The sequence below is a fragment of the Lissotriton helveticus genome, chromosome 6, assembly GCF_964261635.1.
Source record: "Lissotriton helveticus chromosome 6, aLisHel1.1, whole genome shotgun sequence".
Classification (NCBI taxonomy): Eukaryota; Metazoa; Chordata; class Amphibia; order Caudata; family Salamandridae; genus Lissotriton; species Lissotriton helveticus.
The window spans coordinates 250,523,679-250,547,835 of NC_136067.1; the positions used below are offsets into that span (position 1 = coordinate 250,523,679).

A 24,157-nucleotide genomic window follows, 5' to 3' on the forward strand; every position below is an offset into this window, starting at 1 on the left:
GTATTCTACAAGAATGGATGTATATTACACAAAATGTTACAGGGTGTCGAAGAGTGAATAAATAAAAATTATTAACAACGTGAGTAGAGAGGAGGCTCAACAAATTACAACAAATATTGCAAGTGTGATATTTGACTTTTCAACAAAAAATATGGAATTTGCAAGTATCGGCAAAAATATACAATATATGCAAGAAAGAGAGACTTTCGGGGGGGAAATCAAATAGGCCATGTTACAATGCTATGGTAGTTCATGTAAGATTTAAAGAAAACAAGAGAGTTCGATTCTGTCATTTATCCCAGGATGCATAGAATTTAATTGTTTTATCCAGTAAAATTCAGATTTTAATCGTTGTTTAGCTGGATCCATGTCGCAGCGCTGTGGAAGTACCTCTGATATAGTGAATTTGATTTGAGATATCTGATGTTTGGCTTCCAACCAATGTGTGGCTACTATAGATTTCGCGTTCTGCAGACGTATATTGCTTTTATGTTCAGGTTTATGAACCTGATTTGCTAAGGTCCTGTATTTTGTTTTCCATTGAACAGACCCCTGATGAAGGGTCACTGTATTTGACCCGAAATGCATTAGGTACGGTGAACCATCAGATTATCATAATAAAGTCAGAAACGACATGAAGTAATTACATCTGAAGAAAAAACTTTATTCAAAAATTAAAAGAAGGAACTTGAAGAAAAATCAGATTACGAGTTGTTTTTTTCATCAAAACACAAAATCAATGTGAAGAAACTTTTCTGTTTCAAGTCAAATGCGCTCATCCTTTGTGATAAGTATATCACACATCTTCTGGAATATGGGGAAAAGGCACACATTTTGAAACATTTGGGGAAAATATAACCAAACAAATTAAAGAAAGAGGCCTAAAATGTATTGTCCAATGATTAGTCAATGCAATAAAGCCTTCAAGTGGGAAATTGAAGGAGTAGTCAGAGTGACTAGCTGAAACCCGGATCCGATTTGCACCAGAATTGGACAAAAAGGGTCTTGAAGAAAAAGGGGACGACGAAATTCTCCATGCATCCGATGTGTTTACCCAGGAGAAATCCTTATAGTTGGAACAGAAGAGTCAGCGGGCCCGACACCTGCAACTCTAAAATATTGCTGAACGAGGACTAAAACAAAAGAAAACAACATAATTTCTTGAAGAGAGAGTCATAAGAAAAGGGAGCGTGTTACAGGAGTTTAAATATTTTGACATAGGAGGCAAGTGGATCCCCACATATGCAATGACCTTCCTCTCCCATTGGAAGCCGCCCCTGTTAAGTGGGCCTTCAGGGCTGTTTTAGGGATCAGCGACTCCCATACCCCGAGACTCACCAAAGTTGATTTTGAAGCCAGATGCCTGAGAAAAAGTGTCTAGCTCTCCCATCAAGGCCCGAAGGGAGGCGTCAAGGTTCGCCAAGAAGCAAAGAATATTGTCAGCAAATAGGGCAAGCTATGTTCCTCACCATTGACTACCATTGCAGTTATGTGACGGTTAGCATGAACTCTAGCCACAAGTGGTTCCATCATAAGAGCCAATATAGATGGGGATGAGCCATTCCTTGGCCTTTTTGTGTGTTATTTTATCTAATTAAAGAGACCGTCTATGGATTCTCAGAAAGGCGAACATCCTATAGTCTGGAAATACCGCTTCATACCAGCCCAGGAAGCACAAGCAGTCTCTAGATATTTGGCATGTGAAATAGCCCAGGCCTTCTGTTGTTTCTATGACATAGAAAGGGACAAAGGATGCTGCCTGTGCTCTGAGGACTGCAAAGTCCACAGTCCTTTGCTGCCAGGAGGAGCAGAGGACCTACACACAGCACTTCAAAGCACCATTCCGAGCCCTACAACTGCCCAGGGGAAGGCAGGACAAGAGAGGGCATGTCTGTGACAGTCATAGCCCAGTGGAGGCTGGGCTAGGCCACCCCTATGGTTTCGAGATGAGGAAGTAATCTGACTAATTCATTTGACAGCCTGAGGGAAAATCCTATCTAGTATGGGCAAGAGGAAATTAACTCAGGCAACAGGGGTCAAGAAAGGTAACATTGCAGTCAATACTGCAACTGAAATAGCATCATGGTTAGAAGAGTGGCATGTTGGGATAAAGCAGGAAATCTGAAGAAGGGGACTGTATGGTAATTAATTTTGAAGACCCCTCAGTCATTAGTAACCTGCTTTACAGAGCACATTCTAGGAACCCAGCCTGTGGGAAGATCAAGGTGATGCCCTTGGGCTATTTTTACCAATAGATTGAGGCCCAAATTCTCACAAGAATCAACTAATGCAGTGCAGCAGCCACAAATGCTCTGCCGATTTGTGTGACACAGAGGGAGCGGGAGAGTATCATATCTACAGAGCTATGGCTTTCTTGAGCCGTGGCTCTCTCTCCTCCCCTCTCCCTAGCGCTGGCACTGATCTCTGCTGCCATGCGCCAGGCACACACCTTAGCGCCATAGTTCTAGTATGCGTGCCTGAGGCTTTTTACTGGAAGGGTACCCTTCCTGTACAAAATGCTGTGTCTAGACTATTTTAAAACCGTGTCCTACTTTGCAAGTATGCCGTACAGTGCAGCACACTTGGAAAGTCCAAAAAGCAAGAACAAATGAAAACATTTATCTTCTTAACCCCAGCTTTTCAGCTATGTTCAGTTTTTGGTGCTAAACCCTGCTTACTAATATAAGTAAGTAGGGTTTAGCATCAAAAAGCATGGGGGGTTGTATGGGAATGCAAATGTATCACCCAGGTAACGCCCCCTTAACACAAAGTAATACAAAGTAGAGTTTACCATACACACCAGAGCAAGTACCAATTCGTGTTGGTTTGTTAATCCGCAGAAAGTTTTGGTGCCGGGTTAGCATTACAAAATGAATGTTAACTCGATGCTAAACCTTTGTTACTCTGGGCCTGAGTGCACCAGCCAACATGAGAGGATTGTTAAGGGGGTAGGCACTCATTTGCTCCATTCCCCACTGAATTTTAACCGAGGATAGTTGTTTGCTGCTTGCCGCCCACGGAGGAATCTACGGACCAGAGGGGTCATTTGGCAGGTCGCGCTGCTGGTGGGAGCAGTACCGCATTCGGCGGATACTCTGCACGCTCCCAGCGTGCGCTTGACTGGGGAAAAAAACTACCGCTGACCACACCGGGGGACTGCGAGGACCAGCAGCCTCTAGCCCTCACAGCTGGTGCCTCTTCCCCCGGCGGCCACGCCCCCTCATTAACCGGCTACTTACTTTTCGCGACACCCGCTCCGCGGGTGCCGCTCATTTGCTCCATTCCCCACTGAATTTTAACCGAGGATAGTTGTTTGCTGCTTGCCGCCCACGGAGGAATCTACGGACCAGAGGGGTCATTTGGCAGGTCGCGCTGCTGGTGGGAGCAGTACCGCATTCAGCGGATACTCTGCACGCTCCCAGCGTGCGCTTGACTGGGGAAAAAAACTACCGCTGACCACACCGGGGGACTGCGAGGACCAGCAGCCTCTAGCCCTCACAGCTGGTGCCTCTTCCCCCGGCGGCCACGCCCCCTCATTAACCGGCTACTTACTTTTCGCGACACCCGCTCCGCGGGTGCCGCTCATTTGCTCCATTCCCCACTGAATTTTAACCGAGGATAGTTGTTTGCTGCTTGCCGCCCACGGAGGAATCTACGGACCAGAGGGGTCATTTGGCAGGTCGCGCTGCTGGTGGGAGCAGTACCGCATTCGGCGGATACTCTGCACGCTCCCAGCGTGCGCTTGACTGGGGAAAAAAACTACCGCTGACCACACCGGGGGACTGCGAGGACCAGCAGCCTCTAGCCCTCACAGCTGGTGCCTCTTCCCCCGGCGGCCACGCCCCCTCATTAACCGGCTACTTACTTTTCGCAACACCCGCTCCGCGGGTGCCGCTCATTTGCTCCATTCCCCACTGAATTTTAACCGAGGATAGTTGTTTGCTGCTTGCCGCCCACGGAGGAATCTACGGACCAGAGGGGTCATTTGGCAGGTCGCGCTGCTGGTGGGAGCAGTACCGCATTCGGCGGATACTCTGCACGCTCCCAGCGTGCGCTTGACTGGGGAAAAAAACTACCGCTGACCACACCGGGGGACTGCGAGGACCAGCAGCCTCTAGCCCTCACAGCTGGTGCCTCTTCCCCCGGCGGCCACGCCCCCTCATTAACCGGCTACTTACTTTTCGCGACACCCGCTCCGCGGGTGCCGCTCATTTGCTCCATTCCCCACTGAATTTTAACCGAGGATAGTTGTTTGCTGCTTGCCGCCCACGGAGGAATCTACGGACCAGAGGGGTCATTTGGCAGGTCGCGCTGCTGGTGGGAGCAGTACCGCATTCAGCGGATACTCTGCACGCTCCCAGCGTGCGCTTGACTGGGGAAAAAAACTACCGCTGACCACACCGGGGGACTGCGAGGACCAGCAGCCTCTAGCCCTCACAGCTGGTGCCTCTTCCCCCGGCGGCCACGCCCCCTCATTAACCGGCTACTTACTTTTCGCGACACCCGCTCCGCGGGTGCCGCTCATTTGCTCCATTCCCCACTGAATTTTAACCGAGGATAGTTGTTTGCTGCTTGCCGCCCACGGAGGAATCTACGGACCAGAGGGGTCATTTGGCAGGTCGCGCTGCTGGTGGGAGCAGTACCGCATTCGGCGGATACTCTGCACGCTCCCAGCGTGCGCTTGACTGGGGAAAAAAACTACCGCTGACCACACCGGGGGACTGCGAGGACCAGCAGCCTCTAGCCCTCACAGCTGGTGCCTCTTCCCCCGGCGGCCACGCCCCCTCATTAACCGGCTACTTACTTTTCGCGACACCCGCTCCGCGGGTGCCGCTCATTTGCTCCATTCCCCACTGAATTTTAACCGAGGATAGTTGTTTGCTGCTTGCCGCCCACGGAGGAATCTACGGACCAGAGGGGTCATTTGGCAGGTCGCGCTGCTGGTGGGAGCAGTACCGCATTCGGCGGATACTCTGCACGCTCCCAGCGTGCGCTTGACTGGGGAAAAAAACTACCGGTGACCACACCGGGGGACTGCGAGGACCAGCAGCCTCTAGCCCTCACAGCTGGTGCCTCTTCCCCCGGTGGCCACGCCCCCTCGGCACAACATAAGAACTAGTTCTGTCCCTCCCGCAGCGCGGGACGCAGCGCGGGGCGAAGCCCGGGCAAAGGGCGGGCCCGTTTAAGCCCGTTCAAGCCTGTGCAAGACTGGACTGGGCTACCCTATTTTTGGTTGGTTTTATTATTCCCTTCTTATTTAACGCTACTTTTAACAGTATTTTAACTTATAACCCTGCAATTGTTCCTTTCAATTCCACCAACAATAGTGAGGCTTTAATTTACGTTCAGCATGTCTCCTAGAAATACTAGAAACACTGTCAAAAAGCAGGCCCTGGCCGCGGCTGAGGTCATCGGCCCGATAGACCAATTTATCACTAAGGCCAATGTTGCCATTGAGCAGGGTATTATACTACTGAATCGACGAGTCTCCCAGGACTTGGCTATAGCGAGACGTTCCTCTATGGGCCTATTGGCCACCGCAGTAACCCCCCAACGTTCAGTAGAATTACCCTTGCCAGTGACAACGCACGCAGAGGTACACACGGTGCCCAATACGGTGGATCTCTCGGCAACCTTGAACCTGTCAGATTCTCGTATGTCACTTGAAAAATCCCCACTCATATTTGCTACTCATAGTGCCCCTGATCTCTCCCTAGCCACAGATAGGGGTATACGCGAAGGTGCTATCCCCAAAAGAAAGTCTAGAAGAAGGAAAACTGCTCGCTTAGAGCATATTGCTATTTCCCCACCTATGACTATTCCTAAAACCCCTTCTACTACGTATCTCCCCTCCCATTCCACTAATCCTGCTTTAACTTCCCCCCAACCACTCTTTCCTGTGCTAGCACCTGCAACGATTCTTACTGCTGATAACTTAACCCTTAGCAGCCACAGTAGCTATGATAGTGACAGCAGCATGGATGATTATGGTAACTTAACCGCTTCCGCGCTACCGCGTTTACCTGCTGTGCGCTGAAATTCGAAAAATGGCTTGATTGTGACAAAGCCAGCTCGTCATGCGCGCAGCGCAGGTAACGCCCATGACGAGCTGGCTTTGTCACCCGCGCTGAAGGGGTTAACTAACAATACCTGTGGTAATGATAGCCTATTGCTCAACAAAATAGGTGAATTATTTAAGTCATACTTAACCCCCATAGAAAAGGTACTACATCAGCTCCAATCTCAATTAGTTCAATTAACCCAACTGTCTTCAGTTCCCGATCTAAACAAGGGTAATACAAAAAATCCCAATTTAGCTCAAGGGAACCCCTTAGTAGATATTATCAAAACCAGTAACCCTAACCTCTCAAAAACTACTTTACCCAACAATAACACTAACCAAAAGGCCCCGCTGAAACCCATCCAAAAGCAACCACCATCTGCTCAGCTTAAGCCTCAAGTCCCACTGAAGACATCGAAGCCTCTACCACTTCCACCTCTGATCAATTCTAATGATCAGTTGTCTAATCAACAAATAACCCTTCCTACGCCTTCCCTTCCCACTCCAGCCCCTCCGGTCCCAAAGCAACAATCGGTTGGCTTTAACAACGCCCCGAGAAACCGGAAGAGAGGGGGTCGTTCCGTCCATCTCCCACCTGAGGCATCCCCTTACGTGGTTATCCTGACAGGTGTTCCGGAACTCCCCCCCAGCCAAGACGAGCCAATCTGGTCACTAAAAATTAAAGTCATATACTGGTTGTCCAATAATAGACCTTTAACATCTTTTTTGGACAACAGAGTTACCACCGTTCGCAGAGTGCCATGGCTCGGCACCGTGCCCAAAAACATCCAGGGCGACTGCATTATAGTGAACTTCGAAGACCCTAATACTGTTGAGCACATTTGCTCCTGGGGCGACCGTACTTCTGCTGAAGGGATAGCTACCCATAACCTCTCATACTTCTACCCCCCGGCTCCCCGCCACAACACTGGTCCCCCTTGGAGTTGGATGAGAGTGGGCAATTGGGATGGGAACAGAGACCATGGTCACTGGGCAGGTTATGGCTTTTCCAATTCTACCTCCGGTCATCTTTCCAATTGGAGAGGACCACCATTATCCAACAGATACGAATGTCTGGATATGGTTGATTGACCACCAGTCCCCTCCGATAACAATACTCAAGACACTATTGGAACTCAGATTCTTACTACTCACTCTTCCAGTAAAATCCGGGTGGTAACGCCCAACCATTTTCCCCCGCCCGGTGCTGGCATCGAGTTTCTTTCTCCTCTCCCAAAGATCTCCTTGCATTTGCCATCTTCACAGGTTTGTGTTCTTAGCCCTGCTCCTCCTATAACCCCTGAGGAGCCACATATAAGGCAACAAAACAGTTTACCTTCACCACCCTGTCTATCTAATAACACTGCCTCTTCCTTTATCCCTTCCCCTCGTATCTGTGATCTAATACCCCTTGACACCTTGTCGATCTCAAACCCCCTTTTATCCCCAACCAGGGATCTTACAATCATGTATTGGAACGTAGCGGGCCTTAGATCTAAAACACATCTTCAGTCTTGGATCGACCTGGTTAACAGACATGACATAGTCTGCTTCCAGGAAACCTGGGCCATTGAGCCGATTCATATCCAGGGTTTCAAAACCTTTCATATGTCCGCTATTCCATCGGTTCAAGGAAGACATAAGGGTGGTCTGGCTACCTACGTATCCAACCGAACTCCATTTATTATGACTGAAATATCCCAGGTGTCTGCAATTTTCCAAATCCTTAAGTTTACTGTTAAAAGCTCCGTTTACTATGTTATAAATATGTATAATAATGTCCCACATGTTGACTGTGTAAAGTCATTGACGGAAATCACTTCATTTTTACACGACCAGAAAGTTAAAAATGCACAGTCACAATGTTATTTTGTGTGGGGTGGGGATTTTAATGTTTACCTATGTAGTAACTCCAACAAAGGTTTATGTGGCCTCGAAGATGAGTATGACTCCCCCATTACCCACTTCATCCATTCTAGCCTAGGGTCAGCTTTTAATCCCTGTTTATTTTCACTGGAACTTGATTTTGCGAATGAACTGGTGACACCTGTTGTCGACTTTAAGCCAACATTCCATGGTAGAGGACTGTTGTCCACAATCGACTTTATTCTGTGTTCTCAGATCTTAGGAACCAGATTGAAAATTTTTTCTACTGGCACAGACCCCTCTAGTGACCATTTTCCCAACAGCATTACTATTACTCTTACTTCTGTTCCCCTATCTCGCACTAAGTCCAGTACCTTAACACAGCAATCCCTGGAGATGGGCAGAACTAACGGGTATACAGTAAAGTGGTCTAAGATCAACCCCAAAGAGGTCACCGAAAGGGTTATCCAACAATCCCTCCCACAAATTTACATCTGTTTAGAGGAGACCTCATCCCCTCAGTTGATCTTGTCTAGTTTTGCCAAGATCTTAGAAATTATGCGGCAGGAGCTTATCCGCCACCACAACAAGAAGGAAGAGAAAGAAAGTCGAGGGTGGTTTGACCGTGATTGTCGTAGGGCTTACAGTGCACTCAAACGAGCCCTTCATAGTCAAGACAGGGATGGAGCCCTAATTTCACTTTTAAGAAATCAATATAAATTGGCCCTAAAAGCCCGTAAACGGGAAATAAAAAATAACCTTTGGGCCCAACTCCATGAGAGTATAAAATCAAAGGACAGTACGCTATTCTGGCGAACAGTCAAATCTCCATTTTTGGTGGACGATGCCGCTGCTTCCCATTTAGACGTGGCGGTACCCGCTGAAAAATGGGTGACCCATTTCTCCCAGATATTTGGGGATTCAACCCCATTTACCGACGATATTACATCTGGGGAGGCCAGTACCAACAGTGATAACATCTACCCAATTGACATTTACTTTGACCTTGGAGACGTGAATACAGCACTAACGTCTTCCAAGACTGGGAAAGCCCCTGGACCTGACGGGGTTCCATTAGACATTTTTGTGAATAACCTTGAACTATGGTCCCCAATAGTCACCCAAGTCATGTCCGCAGTCTCTCAGGTCGGTTTAATCGATTCTTGGTCTACCTCTGTGCTTCTCCCCATCTTTAAAAAGGGAGACCGAGACAATCCAGCTTGCTACCGACCAATTTCCCTCTTGGACTCGCTGGGTAAGGTCGCTGGGAGACTCCTCCTGGACCGCCTCCAGGATTGGGCAAAGGAGAACAAGATCATCACAGACCTCCAGTTTGGGTTCCAAGAGGGTTTGGGTACGGTGGAGCAGGCTCTTAACCTCACCTTACTCATGGGGAAATACGCCTGGGCTAAAGGTGGCAATCTCTACCTGGTTTATGTGGATTTAAGTTCCGCATTCGATTGCGTTATCCACTCCAAGCTATGGGAGATCTTAAATAAACTGGGTGTAGACCCCCCAATCTTGAAGTTTCTCCGAGAGCTTTACTCGGATGCCAAAGCCTGTGTGAGGTATGGCATCAACGGAGAGCTAACGGATTCATTTCGAATCACAAAAGGAGTAAGACAGGGGTGCGTCCTTGCTCCATTCTTATTTAACATCTATACTAATGGTTTGGAGCAAGTGATGCTGATAGGGAATAAGGACCTCCCCTGCATAAAAGGCCGCCCGATTCCAGCATTGCTTTATGCCGATGACTCGGTAATTTTAGCAAGGACACCAATACATGCTCTCTCTTGGTCTTAAAGTCAACAAATCCAAGACTTTTGTCATGTATGTTGGCAAGAAAGCCCAGAAATGTAAACCTATCTACATTGAGAACACTAGGTTAGATAGTGCTAGGAACTATCCGTATTTAGGAATCCTCATTGACCACCAACTGTCATGGAAACCTGCTATATCTAGCAGGAAACTGCAGCTCCAGCGCACAACATCAGCACTGACCTCATTCTCAAGGAAGCTGGGCAAGCCCGCTCCTGCAGTAATATTGCAAATTTATCAAGCTAAGTGCATGAGTGTGGCTACCTACGGAGCCGGTCTATGGGGCTATGTCCCTGTCCATGAGCTCCAAGTAGTTGAAAATGATTTTTTGAAGTACATATTAGCTCTCCCCAGAAGTGCCTCCAATTACGGTAGCCATATAGAGCTCGGTTGGGACTACCTATCTGACATCATAAGGTACCAACCGATTCTTCTTTGGCACCGTATATGGACCAAGGAGCAATGTCTCCTAACCCGGTCGCTAATAACAGACTGTCTGACTCTGACCCATTGGAGGAAGATTCCTTGGCTATGGTACGTTTTTAAATTTCTGAATGACTTGAACTGCTTAGAGTTTTTCATAAACCCTACGTCACTCACTACCATATCAAGAAGGTCTTTAAAGAACTTATGTGTTTCGCATCTGAGTGACTTACGTCTGTGCTCTGAAATCGGCAAACAGTCGACTATCCATCTAACGATGATTCAATCCTCATATGGCCTGCAACCTTATCTGTCTTTTTATTTGTCTAATTATGATAGATATGTTTTAACCCGATTTAGATTTAATTCATTTTATCGTCTTGTTTCATTTCCTATGCCCTCTGACTGGTCACGTGAAATGATCAAATGTCCCTGTGACGACTGTACTCCTCAGTCTACATTACATGTTACATTATTTTGTACCTTTTATGAAAATCCTCGTAAACGTTGGTTGGTTCCTCTGCTTAGACTATTAAGACTGAGAAGATGCAGACCTGCCCTTCTGGCATTACAATGTCTAGATTCCCCTTTTGTTGCAAAAACAGTTGCTTATTATTTAAAAGCTTGTATAAAAATCCGTTCTCAACTTGCGGCCTCTGCGCAGTAAATATCTATTTTTATACTGCTGTTATTTTGGGTATCAATATAGAGCAAACTGATTATATGCTTAAACTGATGCATTATTGCACATAGCAACCAATTTTTTATTTGAAAAACAAAATGTTGCAAATAATTGTATATGTACTGTATGATTTCCACTTGTACTTTTATGGTTGTAAATTCAACCGAATAAAGTTACTTTGATTGATTGATTGATTGAAGGGGGTAGGCATAACATGAGGTATACTATACCAACAGGTAACCCTTTAGCCCTTCTAGTCTTACTGGAAGACATTATTTCCACTGCTGTTTAACTTTAAGGATAAGCAAGATGCTAATAGACTGCGTGAAGCCAGATGACCCCTGGCCTCCAAGGTATATCATGAACATCAGAGGGTTCATGTCTAAATTGGATAATCCTGATTTGACTATTGTAATTAACAACTGTGACCTGATACTTTTACAGGAAGCTTGGACCATGGACCTGGCCCTTATTTAGGGGTATTCTTCTTAATGTTCTTATTCTATGGCAGTAGTATCATCTAGGAGGGTAGAACTCACAAACCCACAAGTACTGTGAGCAGTAGATTTACTTATTGTAACACACATTTATGTAAACACTCACATTTCTCAATGTGTGGCTTCCTGAATCAAATGGAAGGAGGCACAGAAGGAGGCACTCTCTTCTCTCATGATCCACAAGGGGATGTGCTTAACACAATCCTCCAGAAACATAACCTGGTGCATGTGACAGAGGTCTGTGCTCAGGCTAAACCTATATTGTCTACTTGAACAGTGGGTGCTGCTAATTGTATTGTAGATTGTATTTTAATATTACTGGAGCTGTCACCGTTCATTTTGAGCTTTGTTGTATTTAGAAGCAGTGTAGGCAACCACAACCAGCTATATTTTCTTCAAAAACAGGGTGAGGCAAACAAACTAGAGGAGAAGCACTCGAGCTCTTAAAGAACAAGGGCAACCTGAGGGAAAGTGCCAAGACAGGGTCATACCCCCTACTAACAGAGGTTTTTTGGTCAAACTGAGAGCCCAAGACAGGGATGTCTGATGGTGGATGCTGAGCCAGGCAATACCCCTAGGTCTTTTTAATTGCTTTGTAACTTCACCAGGTCAGCATTAACAGTAGATGGTCGCTCGAGGCAAGTTAAGGCAGAAGATGGTTTGATTCGATCTCTGCACAGTTGAATCAAAGCCTTCTCTTGGAATAAAAAAGTCAATCATTTTAAGATCCAATGTACAATCTTGCAGGAAACTTTATACGTGTAAATTGGAAAACAGGGAAAAGGCCATACGAGAAGAAGCTTGGGAGGCCCTAGTAAGAGCTGGGGAACCGGGGAACCAGGGAGAATTCTGGAAGGTCATGCATGCTCCGTATGTTATTGAGGGATTCTCACTCAAGGTGGGAACTTTGATTCCACTAGAAACCTGGGCAGACCACTTAAAGAAACTCTACACCTTGACTCAGAACTCAATGTAAGTGAGCCCTAGGCCTGAACATTTGGCAGATAATACTATAACCCTTATTGATGTAGTAGAGGTGAAACACACATTTAAGAATAGTCTTAGTATTATAGCTCCAGGTCTTGTTGGTGTCCCTGTAGATTTATTTGAAGACAATATTCCTCTGTGGGCCCCTTTAATAGTCAATGTGCTCAGAGCTGCCCTTACTCATACGAGGCCGAATAAGTGGACACATTCAATCATAGGCCCCTATTTTCAAGAATGGATTCAAGAATGATTCCATTTGCTATAGACCATTTTCCCTCCTGGATTCTTCAGTTAAAATCTTAGAGAGGGTACTGTTGGACTACTTAGATTCCTGGTAGAGACATAAGTCCATACTTTCAGAGGTTTTGCATGGTTTCTAAAAGGGGTGTATAGAGTGCAACACGCACTTGATTTATATCTTCTTACTACCAAGTACACTGCAGCAAAGAATCCTCAATTTTTCAAGTACTTCTGTAGTTTGTCTGCACCATTGACAATGCTAATCACTCCAAGCTGTGGTCCATTATGCTGAAAAGGTGGTAGAGGAGACTTTGATTAGCCTTTAAGAGAGATGAATTGAGAAGTAACAGCAACGGTGTGATGTGGGTCAAATGAGGAATGCACCGAATCTTTAAACATTGATTGAGTCGTACACAAGGGGTGCGTCTTGGCTCCATTCCTTTTTAAACATTTTGGGGGAATGTTTGTGTCGGCAGGGTAGGGACATGCCATGGGTGGACAAACGGGCATTCCCAGTTCTGTAATACATAGACAGGGCTGTAGTGCTGGGCAGGACTGCAAATGGGCTTCAAAGGATGTTACATTATTTTAATATGTTGTTGTGCCAGTTAGGCTTGTCTACAAGCATTTGTCAATCATTCACTTTAAGGTGTGGCCTGAAAAAATCTAAAACAAGGGGTCACCATATTGCTGGTGCTCAGCTTGTTTCAGTGACTACCTTTAACTATTTGGGGGTCCTGATACAGTCCGGGGCAAAACTGCATGAGCTTAGGAACCAACAATTAGTTAAGACAATTAAACCTTCTAGGTTTGCCAAAATATTGGGACAGAAACCAATTTATGAAATGATGACACTCTATAAGTCAAAGCATCTCTCTGTGGTGGCATACAGGGCAGTGTTAAGGGGATATTCTAATTGCAGTCTGGTTCAGAGGTCAGAGAACTCTTTCTTGCGGATACTCCTAGCTGTTGGGTATATGTGTGCTGCATCAAGTTGGGGACTCAATTGTGGAAGATCTGATGAAGATCAGACCTTTACTCTTATGGATAGCCACTTGGTCGAAACCTGAAGCCATGTTAACAAGAGCTATGCTTTAAGATTGCCTGTCTTTGTAAAAAAAAATGGCTAGGCATTCCACGGTTAAAGTATCTTGAAAATGCATTTTATAAACTTGGGGTCTGAGAGCTTTTCGAAAGACCCACATTTTTCAATTCCTCCATTAATGAAACTGTGAAAGACATTTACAGGGAGTTAAGATTCCAAATTGAGAACCATGAGCCATCTGTGATTTCACACGCCATCACCTCCTCACCATCTACTATTGAACCGCATCTTTTCAACTTTAGCAGCCCACAACCATGATTCTACTAGACTTGTTTCAGGGTAAATGTGGTCCATCGATATAGTATCTTTTCACCCTGCTGGGCGTCGCCAAACAAATTACATAATCAATCACTTGATGCATTTGTAAAGCGCACTACTTACCCGTGAGGGTTTTAAGGCGCTGGGGGTGGCGCTACTGCTCCAAGAGCCAGGTCTTGAGGAGTCTTCTGAAGGTGAGTAGGTCTTGGGTCAGCCGAAGGTGAGTGGGGAGGGTGTTCCAGGTCTTGGCGGCGAGGTAGGGAGAAGGATCTGCTGCCGGAGGTCGATCGTAGGATGCGGGGGACTGAGGCGAGGGCGAGGCTGGCTGAGCGGAGTTGGCGGGTGGGGGTGTAGAAGCTGAGTCTGATGTTCAGGTAGGCTGATCCATACTGTGTCCTTACAATAATTTTGCAAATCAAAGCAACTGCACTTTTTATTATTCTGCACATTTTCTTTGATTTCCAGGAGGAGATATTTGTTACAAATCCTCTGCACCTCAAATTTGAGATAGTCCCATCAAGCCCTGCTCTTATTGCAGATCTTTCCATCCGCAGATATAATTTTAGCCATTGCAAATTTTCTCTCATTTTAGGCTGTTTTTTGTTGAAATAAATTTATTATGAATGAAACGTAATGTTTTACTTATGCATTTTTGTTAAGCTTTTCATAGATGTTTTTATTGGTTGTATTCGATTTATTTTACGTCTTATTTAGCTGATTAAAGAAATGTTAATTGGGATTGGGACATAGAAAGAAAACCAAGTCTATTATAAAGGCTTTCTGGCTGTATGATCTCTGTTTCGCATAGAAAGAAAATCAGTAGGACAATAATTAGGGCTTTCAAGAAATACCAGGAATTCAAGAGAAAGATATTCTACATTATGGTCCTGCTTTTGTTTTTATGTGAAACAAAGATTGAATAACAGGGGGTGGGTACTTCATTCAAGCCTACATTTTGACTCTATGAAATAAGTGTCATACATGTGCTGTGAGCACTGTTGTCCGGTAGTGTCAAAGTCATTTCCCTTAGCTCAAACAGGGCTTCTTGAGTCAGTGAGGACTGACGAGAACTAATGTCACAAAAACAGAATAAAGCACAACAATGAGAGCAAGAGAAAAAATATAGCTGAGGAAGCTATCTCATGTATATGCTTATCAAGGGGCACTGGAAAAGACAGCCGGATTAGAAAAGGGGGAGACAGTGAAAAATGAGGGATCATCCAAGTCCAATAGAACTCACAAAGAGAGGTTAAACATCGTTGTATTTATAATTTTGCAGTCATCCTATATATCCCTATAGATATTCAGCCTATACATGTTCATCCTACAGATGTCTATCCATGAAAATTATTAGGGCATGCCTTACCGAGTCCTTTCTGTATCCTCTACCGTCTCAGGTAGCCTCACGTTGAGAGTCTCATGAAGGCAAAAAGTCACCAATCCGCTGACAATGGCCACCGAGCAGTAGATAACCTGCGGCAGAGGCTTCCATACTTCATCCAAGAGCAGGAACAGCGGACTCAAGGATGAGCCAATGCGGCCAAGGCATGAGCTGAACCCACATCCATTGTGCCTGGAAGAACAGAGTGCAAGAAAGGCTGAATACGATGATGTCCATGCCCAGACTGGGGCAGATTTCAGTCAGTGTTGTTAAAGTATTCTGACATAAATGCTCCATCCTCGTCGTTATCTTGGCAAACACTATTTTAGATTTGCTTTTCAATGTTTATTTAGAGCCTTCTACAGATTCTTTGTGCACACCTATCACAGACGGAGCACAGAATAAAAGTGGTTGGTGTAGCATGTACACTTCACACATTTTCCTGGTATCTATTTTAAACACTATAATAGTTTTCCAGGTTACATTTTTTATACTGTTCATATTTATTCATTAGCTTCTGATGACAAAAAACTTTAAAACATTTATCATAGTATTTACTTTCAAAATAAGCAATGGCTCATCAGTGATTAGCAAGCACTGGCTCTGTATTGTCCCCCTGTCTCACATGCAGTCCAGTCCAATAAACATCTTCTTTTGGAGACTGTCCATATCCATAAAGTGATAGTATTCACACCAGCTGAAAAAATGTCTACATCACTGTGCAGGTTAAGTCTCAGCGGACACACTTCCAGTTTGTAGTCAGCAAACCAAAAGTCTGTCAACTGTTTATACCTGCACTCTGTGTTTTTATATTTCTTCATCTAGTTTCCACTGCATTCCTCAACCTGTTATATTCCATATAGGTACCATAAAATAGGCCTCAGTAAATTCATTACCCTTCACCTATATTATTCCCTACATTACACTTGTCACACTTTACAGGGACTGACCTTTTACCTAGATATTACACTGCATTTAGAACGTGTGTTTTCCCTAGTTCGACATCTCATTCATTATGCATGAGGATTCTTGAACGCACTGAAGGAATACCATCTCCCGTATAATATCCATGTATAAAGTTTATGCCCGGCATCATCCTTAGGCCGACACAGTAATACGGCAAGGTAGGACCCCTGGGGAGACCTATGGGTATATATACATCACATCTTGCTAAGATAGTTAGAGGAGACCGAGACTTCCTGGCCGACACACTGACCAGAGATGGTAAGGATCCTGCATGCAGACACTCCAGCTCGCAGTCGTCTAACATCCTTCGCGGGGCGTCCAGCTCAAGACCAGGACGGGGACCCATAGTCTCTCACTTCAGGTAATGGGGTTGACTAAATCCTAGACAGAGTCTTGGCTTAACACGTATAAACAGGCTAGCTACATTTAGGTACATCTGGTTAGGGAGACATCGTAGGAGTGCCCATCTTTTTATCATGTGTTTTATGTACTTGAATGTATTCATGATTCTAGAAAGTTGGTAGAACTATCACATCCATGTGCCTTCATAGTACTGTTAATCATGTATATCTTATACTGTCTAACGGCTGTTGCAGCTCATGTATTCTACACCAGAATACCAACTATTCAATAAATGCTTGTTGAAAATGTCCAGCCTGTTTCTTCTGTGTATCTCTCTGAGGCAGACTAAGTAAGCATGAGTGGCTGAGCGAAAGGTAGTATGTTGTTTCCACGGTCCTGAGGGATCAGGGTTGTCATGTTCGATTGTTACCAGGAACTATTCTCTCCTTGGTAAGAAGAGATTCTAGTGGCACTGTGAGCTAGTTGGTACCAACATACCTGGTGGGGGTGTTCAGATCCAGTCTGACACCAAACCTACAGTGTATGTTGTCTAAACCTGCAGATCCTGTATAGTTTTTATAGGAGCTACACGACAGTCCTCTTCACGTTTCTAACATTATGAGGGCGAGTCATGTGTGCCAAAGAGGCAGCTTTGAAAACTACCCTTATATTTTCAGATTCAGCTTTCTTGAAAGTTTAGCCAGACATTATTAATGTTATACAATGTTATAAAAAGAAAGGATAAACAAAAGCTTGCATACAAATATATTTTTGGAAAACAAAGTATACCATTTTAAAATCTTTATTTACACATTTTAAAATACTTGAAAATCATATCATATATCAGCTACAATACCTCGTATACGTCTTATTCATCCTTGTTTAATAGAATCTGTTTAACCAATGTATGGATTTGTTTATGGAAAACAAAAAATACTGCCTGATCTGCCATGTTGCCATGATGTGACTGGCTGGTATCGAGCGGTTGAACCAGAAGTGCTACCATTGTGTCAGCAGCACTTCTGGTAAAAACAAATCCTACCTGTTTTGTACGGAAGCTGATATCTGGCTTTAAGTTATAACCATGAAGTGAGTGGGATGGTAGAGGCAGTGCCTTTCCACCGTCTACACCACAACACTAGACTAAAGATACACACACCTCTGCTCCAAGAAGAAACCATTTGGCAATGGACTCCGAGCTCTTTCACCAAGATGTTTCATACGGCTATTCAAGTTGCTATAGTGGTTCCCACACCATGGGTGCTCTGGCTTGTTCTTTCATTATTGACCTTATTATCAGTTCCCCTTTATTCCTGACACAATCAATATTGAGAGGTACCAGCAGAATAGATATTATGAGATCTGTGGTTTTGTTTTTCAGGTATAGGCAAATCAGTCTTGACCCTGCTCCAATAGGAAGAATCCAGCCCGAACTGCGAAGCCAGGCACTCTCTGAACCAGAACACAAGCAACCCGAAGCTGGCTTAGCAGTTCGGGGTGGACTGTTCCAATGCACAACAGGGTCAAGACTGCGTTGCATATGGCTGGGTCCAAACTGAGGTTGCATGGTAAGCAAAGAAATGATAGGTTATAGAGCTACCCGGAGCTATTGCCAGTGGTTACACTTTTTGCATGCATTCTCCCATCACATTTTGTGTATTTCATGTAGCAATGACATGAACCTAAAAAAGTGTTTTTCTGTTGTTATATCATAAAGAAATTCTAAGCCGTACTGTCATAGCTCTCAGAAAGTCTATTAGTATATCGGAGTGGATATGGAGGTAGGAAGGCATTGAGGGTGGTGAGGGTGGTGGGAAGGAAGGCAGGACATGCTTTGTATCATTTTCATATATTTAAATATTTGGCCAGAGGAGGAGGTGGACTAAAGAGTCTAGTGTTGTTGGTGGGTGATAGGACGCCAGTTTGTTTTTGATCTAGGTGTGGGTGGGGCAATACAATGGTTAGTGTAATATGTGGCAGGAAGCCAGAATGGGTAACAGAACATCAGTTTGGGTAGGTTTGGGGGTAATGCAGAGAGTAGGATTTGGTCACAAGACACTAGATGTATTTTATTTTATATTCTGGAAGGTTGAAGCTAGGTAATACTGAAGTAGGTGGAGATGCAGGACACAAGACGTAGTTTAATACAGGTACAGCAGCAGCTGTAAAAGATGCAGATGAAGCCATGTTATGCATGGCTTCCTTTGACTCTTCTACTCTTGCACAGCTGCAGACAACAGTGGGAAATAAAATGGAAAAGGCATACAAACAATTAAATTGAAAATGGGTAATTGTGAAAAATTTGATGTTTTTTACCTGTGGGTTCTGAATAAAATCATCAACAATTCGAGTTTGCCTTTCCTTCTCTATTTGATGTCACTCAGAACCTCTTGAAGAAAAAATCCCTGTTATTAACATTTGCCCACCTATAATTCTCCATATTTATTATCCCGTGGACAAAACCAAGTTCTTACTGAACAAGTTGAAGAGTTTTGATGCTGAAGTGAAAAGATCACTACACTGGAGCCTGCTTCTGTACTGTCTCCAGAAAATCAATGCAAATTAGAAATCTATACAAGATTCTTACACACGAAGATAGAAAGAAAAGACGGAATACCGGAACTTGCATGTACTTTGGATAACATAGACTTTTTTTTGAAAACTGCCCTTAGTGACAATGAAACACTGAGGCCCAGCCTTAGGCCACAGACTAAGAATGGGCTGGCATAGAATTCAAATTTCTTCAGAAAGTAATGCTCATTTCTAGTTGAGGGTTACTTTGGTCACTTCAAGAGGGCCATTAGAAAGTTGCGCTCTGATAGATTAGGGAGCAGCAGGTTGCTTCAAGGACATTAAGAATGCTGCAAAATACTGAACCAATCAACAGAACTAATGGTACTGCACCTTAATCATAGGTGCTGATCAATGGCATTGTGAAGCCATCTGTTTGAATCACGTGGGTGCTACTGATTTTTATATCATACTAGCTTACTAGTCGTGTGTTGCTGCGATCTCCGAAGAAAGGAAATTCAAGGAAACTCGTTATGATAACATTCAATTTACATTGTGTCGTTTTTATTGAAACGTATTAATTTTAATATGGAAAATATTTCAAAGTGTCGTTTTAATTCTATTTATTTATTTGAGTGCTTGTGGATACATGATTTTTTGTTTTTCCGTCTGGTGCGTACATCAGTATTCGAAAGATTATGAGGGCCTAGGGGGGCCGATATTTTAAAACTTTTTTTATGCCAGAAACCTTTGCAGGAGTGTACTCAATAATTTCCCAAGGTTTCCTGGCGGTCGGATGAATGCTGTTTTAATTCTATTTATTTATGCGAGTGCTTGTGGATACACGATTTTTTGTTTTTCCGTCATGTGCGTACATCAGTATTCAAAAGATTATGAGGGCCCTGGGGGGCCGATATTTAAAACAAATGTATGGCAGCAACCTTCGCGGGAGTGTACTCAACAACTTCCCAAAGTTTCATGACGATCGGATGAATGGTGTTTTAATTCTATTTATTTATTCGAGTGCTTGTGGATACATGATTTGTTGTTTTTCCGTCTGGTGCGTACATCAGTATTCGAAAGATTATGAGGGCCTTGGGGGGGCCGATATTTAAAAAATATTTTATGCCAGAAACCTTCGCGGGAGTGTACTCAACAATGTCCCAAAGTTTCATGCCGATCGGATGAATGGTGTATTAATGCATAAAGGACAAACAGACAGACAGACATACATTCATATTTATATATATAGATTAGGAGCATCTTGGCTACATCAGCACAACCCACAAGTTGACTGGAAAAGTCACAGTTCCACTTTATACCTGAATACTGTAAAGAAAGCTGGTTCTGAAAGCATTGCTATTCCAACTTAACCTTTGTTGTGTGGCAAACTTTTCAAATCCCATTAAATGAGGCAAATATTCTATACTTATTTTGTTGATGTGTTTAGCGAACAGGTATGGATACACTTCAACCCCATGGAGAGTAAGATTGCTCCAAAAACCTGGAACCAGATGGTAAGATATCAAGTAGCAGAATATATTTTTTAAAGAGGAAGGAGGATGAACACCCATAAAAGTAGACTGATGTGGGCCTCGAACATGGAACAAAGTTTTATTTCTCACTCTACATCCCCATCTTCTTTGTACTCAAATGAATGGAGATCGATATAACGAGAATTGCATGACATCACAGTGAAGCTAGACACCCATTACCTTCAAATTCAGAGTTGTTAGATCAAGTGTGCGCATCGATAATCTTCTCTAAACTGGATCTCAGAGGAGCATAACATTTAATCAGAATTAAAGCAGGCGATGAGTGGGAATTGTATTTTATTATACACAGGCATTCTAGAATCTAGTTATGCCTTTTGGTTTATGCAATGCTCCTGCTTCATTTCAACACTTGGTTAATTACTTTTTTGTAATATGTTAGATACCATTGCTATAATCTACTAGGATGACGTTCCTATTATACACAGACATTGGTGGAACATAGACAGCATGTAACATGTTTTACGAAAGATACATAAGACACTTTAGATAAATGCATTTTTGAGACCACATCAGTATCTTTTTTAGCGTTCATTTTGTCTGATCAGGGTCTTAGCATGAACCCTTACAAAGTTGCAGCGGCTAAGTGGTCGTTCTTTGCACGGTGAAGGAGGTGCAAAGGTTCTTGGGCTCTGCCAATTTTTACAGACACTTCTTTGAAGCTCTTTCAATGATTGCTCTGCCCATTTTACAGCAGACAAAGAGAGACTCTACTTTCCACTGGGGATCAGAACAACAAAGTGCTAACGATCTGTCAAAAAAATGTTTTTATGACAGATCCTATTCTTAGGCATACTTATTACACTATGCCCTATATTGTGAAGACTATAACTCTGTCATTATTTCTTGAACATTAACATCTACCAAACAACAATTATATAATTTACAATAAGGAACTGTTGGCAATTAAAGACACTTTTGCCCACTGGCGCCATCATTAGGAAGAAGCAGCATACCCACAGCTGTTTTGACAGACGACAAAAATGTAGCATTCCCAAAGTTAGTCAAGGGCTGTAATGCCTGAGATGCTCAGGGGCAGATTTACAAGCCCCCTGTGCCTCTTTTACGTCACCGTTGCATCACTTTTGTGATGCAGCTGTGGCGCAAAAGATGTGCCATGGTGCGGGGTATTTACAACGTGACACATCTGGGAGATGGGTCACGTTGTAAAGTCCTGTGCCAGAAGTAGACGTTCCTGCACGGGGGGGGCGTTCAGGCACAGAAACGCTTCCTAAAAGTGGCTGAGTGAAATCTACAAGATTTCACTCAGTCACTTTTGGGGCCATGCTGCGTCAAAACCCTGCACCTGCTTGAAGCAGGCATAAGGACTGACGCAGCATTGTACAGATAGGGCCCCCCAGAGCATTGCTGGAGCTGCGTTGCGCTTGTGACGCAACTCTAGCAATGCGCCACGCATCTGTGCCATTTTTGCCACATGGTGCGCCGCATTGTAAATGCGGCGTATCCATGGTGGCGGAGCTGCGGCGCACAATAACTGGCGCAACCCTGCTGATATGCAGGGATACGCCAGTTATTGTAAATCTGCCCCTCAGTGTTTGTTGTTTTTTCTTTAGATTCCAATGCCAAATACCTACAGATCTGGAAAGAGACCTGGCAAAGCTGATGCATTGGTAAGACTGATAGAACTGGAAAACAACAGCAACAAAAACACCTTTTTTACTTGCCATTGAGACAAACAGTGTCACTGAATTGGAGAAGTTTTGGGCTCTGTTAAGTCTCAGATTATGAAGTTTAATCTGGATGAATGGATTCATGAGAATTGTCAAAAGCAAACATATTTTAAAGGGCTATATTAGTATCAAGGGAAATCAATTCTTCCCAGTAAAGAGTTTCAAAGCAAAGTTTATTTCGGTGCCAGGACTTTCTCAGGGAGATACTATGTTGAAAGGAAAGCATTAGACTTAATAAGGAGAGATTTATGGTGATGTTTGGTGATATGAGACATTAGCTAACATTGATCATTGTCCTAATTATGCTCAAATGAAATAAATGCACTAAAAGGCACCTGGCCCTTTTAAATTTCTTTCTCTATGCCAAATCAACCCTGGAAGAAACTGTTAATGTCCTTTCATAATAGATATACCTCCATGACAAAAGTACACTGCTGTTCAGGTTGTCATGGACTTCTTTATCCAGTATAGATATGTTGTTAAATACCTCATGATACCTCAGGCTTTCCACTTGGCCATGTTTTCTTCGTGGACAAATTATTAGACTACATTGGTTACGATTGGAAATAGTAGATGACAGAGGCGTTCAATTAATTTCCAAGTTCTAGAATACACTAATCCATTATTTGGGCATGGTTAGTTTTGAATCAACCGCCATCTTTCTCAAATAGATGCCCAGACAGAGAGAATCACCTTACCCTAGAGTAATATGTCTGAAAGATAGAACAGCTTCAGGAATGGGTTCTAGTCCAAACTCTGTTGCACTTTATACATTCACATAAGCAAGGGTCCCAGGTACAATTTATGAACTGGACAAAACTTAGCCTCTTAACTGCGCCAAACGTTCAGCTCCAGTGCTGAACGTTCCCCTGCGCGGGTAGGGCCACGACGGCTAAAGGACGTGCGCAGCACTACCGAGGTAGTGCACGCAACGGCCGTTGGCCGGCGGCAGCAGCGATGAGGTTATAGCAGGATCTTCAAGTATGACCAACATTTTTATTATTTTCCAAATGCACTAAACTCCCTGTTTTAAAATTGTTTAAACACAGATAGACATAAGCAACATTATGGTAGCTCATACCTTACAGGCCCAATTCTTCTTGGCACTTTGGCACTTTAAATGAATGGCTTGAGTCACTGCAACACCTTCAGGTTAACTGTGCCGCCTAAGCTTCATTAAGCAGTGAATGCCCACAGCTGCTGTTAAGAATTCTTATAATGCTATTTTGCATTCAGAAAGACATCCGCGTCTGTTCAGGAAGCATTATTATGATACTTGAACTTAGAAGAACTCTCGCCTGCTGTACAGCACTCAGCACTTTAGCCCACGCCCCACTTGTGTATTACATTTTATACTGTTGGTATTTTATTAATCGTATGTTGTTTGGCACTGCCTCATGAATATTGATTGTGGCTATTTACGTTGGGCATGTCATTACATTTTTATTTCATCGTAAATTGTAATGATTTTAAGTAATCACACAATAAACATTGAACTTTGAGTAATATGTCTGCTGCTATGTTGTGAACCAAAAAGAGCAGTGGCTCATTTAGTTATCTGGGGCAAGTATATAAAAACTCAGTACATTCTTCTCTTGGTCATTCACTATTCTATTGTTCTTTTGCCTTTCACTCACATCTTTTTCAAAAAATCTCTTTACACACCTATCTCCTCAGTTACAGCTCTTCTATCAGCATCCCTCTGTACAAATACAGGGGCATATTATCAAGGGATTTATCTCCGCTTTTTTGGCTTTAAAAGACAGGAAAGCCTAG

At 43.8% G+C, this 24,157-nt stretch overlaps 1 pseudogene; it reads right to left on the reverse strand.

The window, feature by feature from the left end:
* Positions 1-13,715: 13,715 nt before the first annotated feature.
* Positions 13,716-24,157, reverse strand: part of LOC144762243 (solute carrier family 22 member 7-like) — a 186,303-nt pseudogene continuing 175,861 nt past the window's right edge.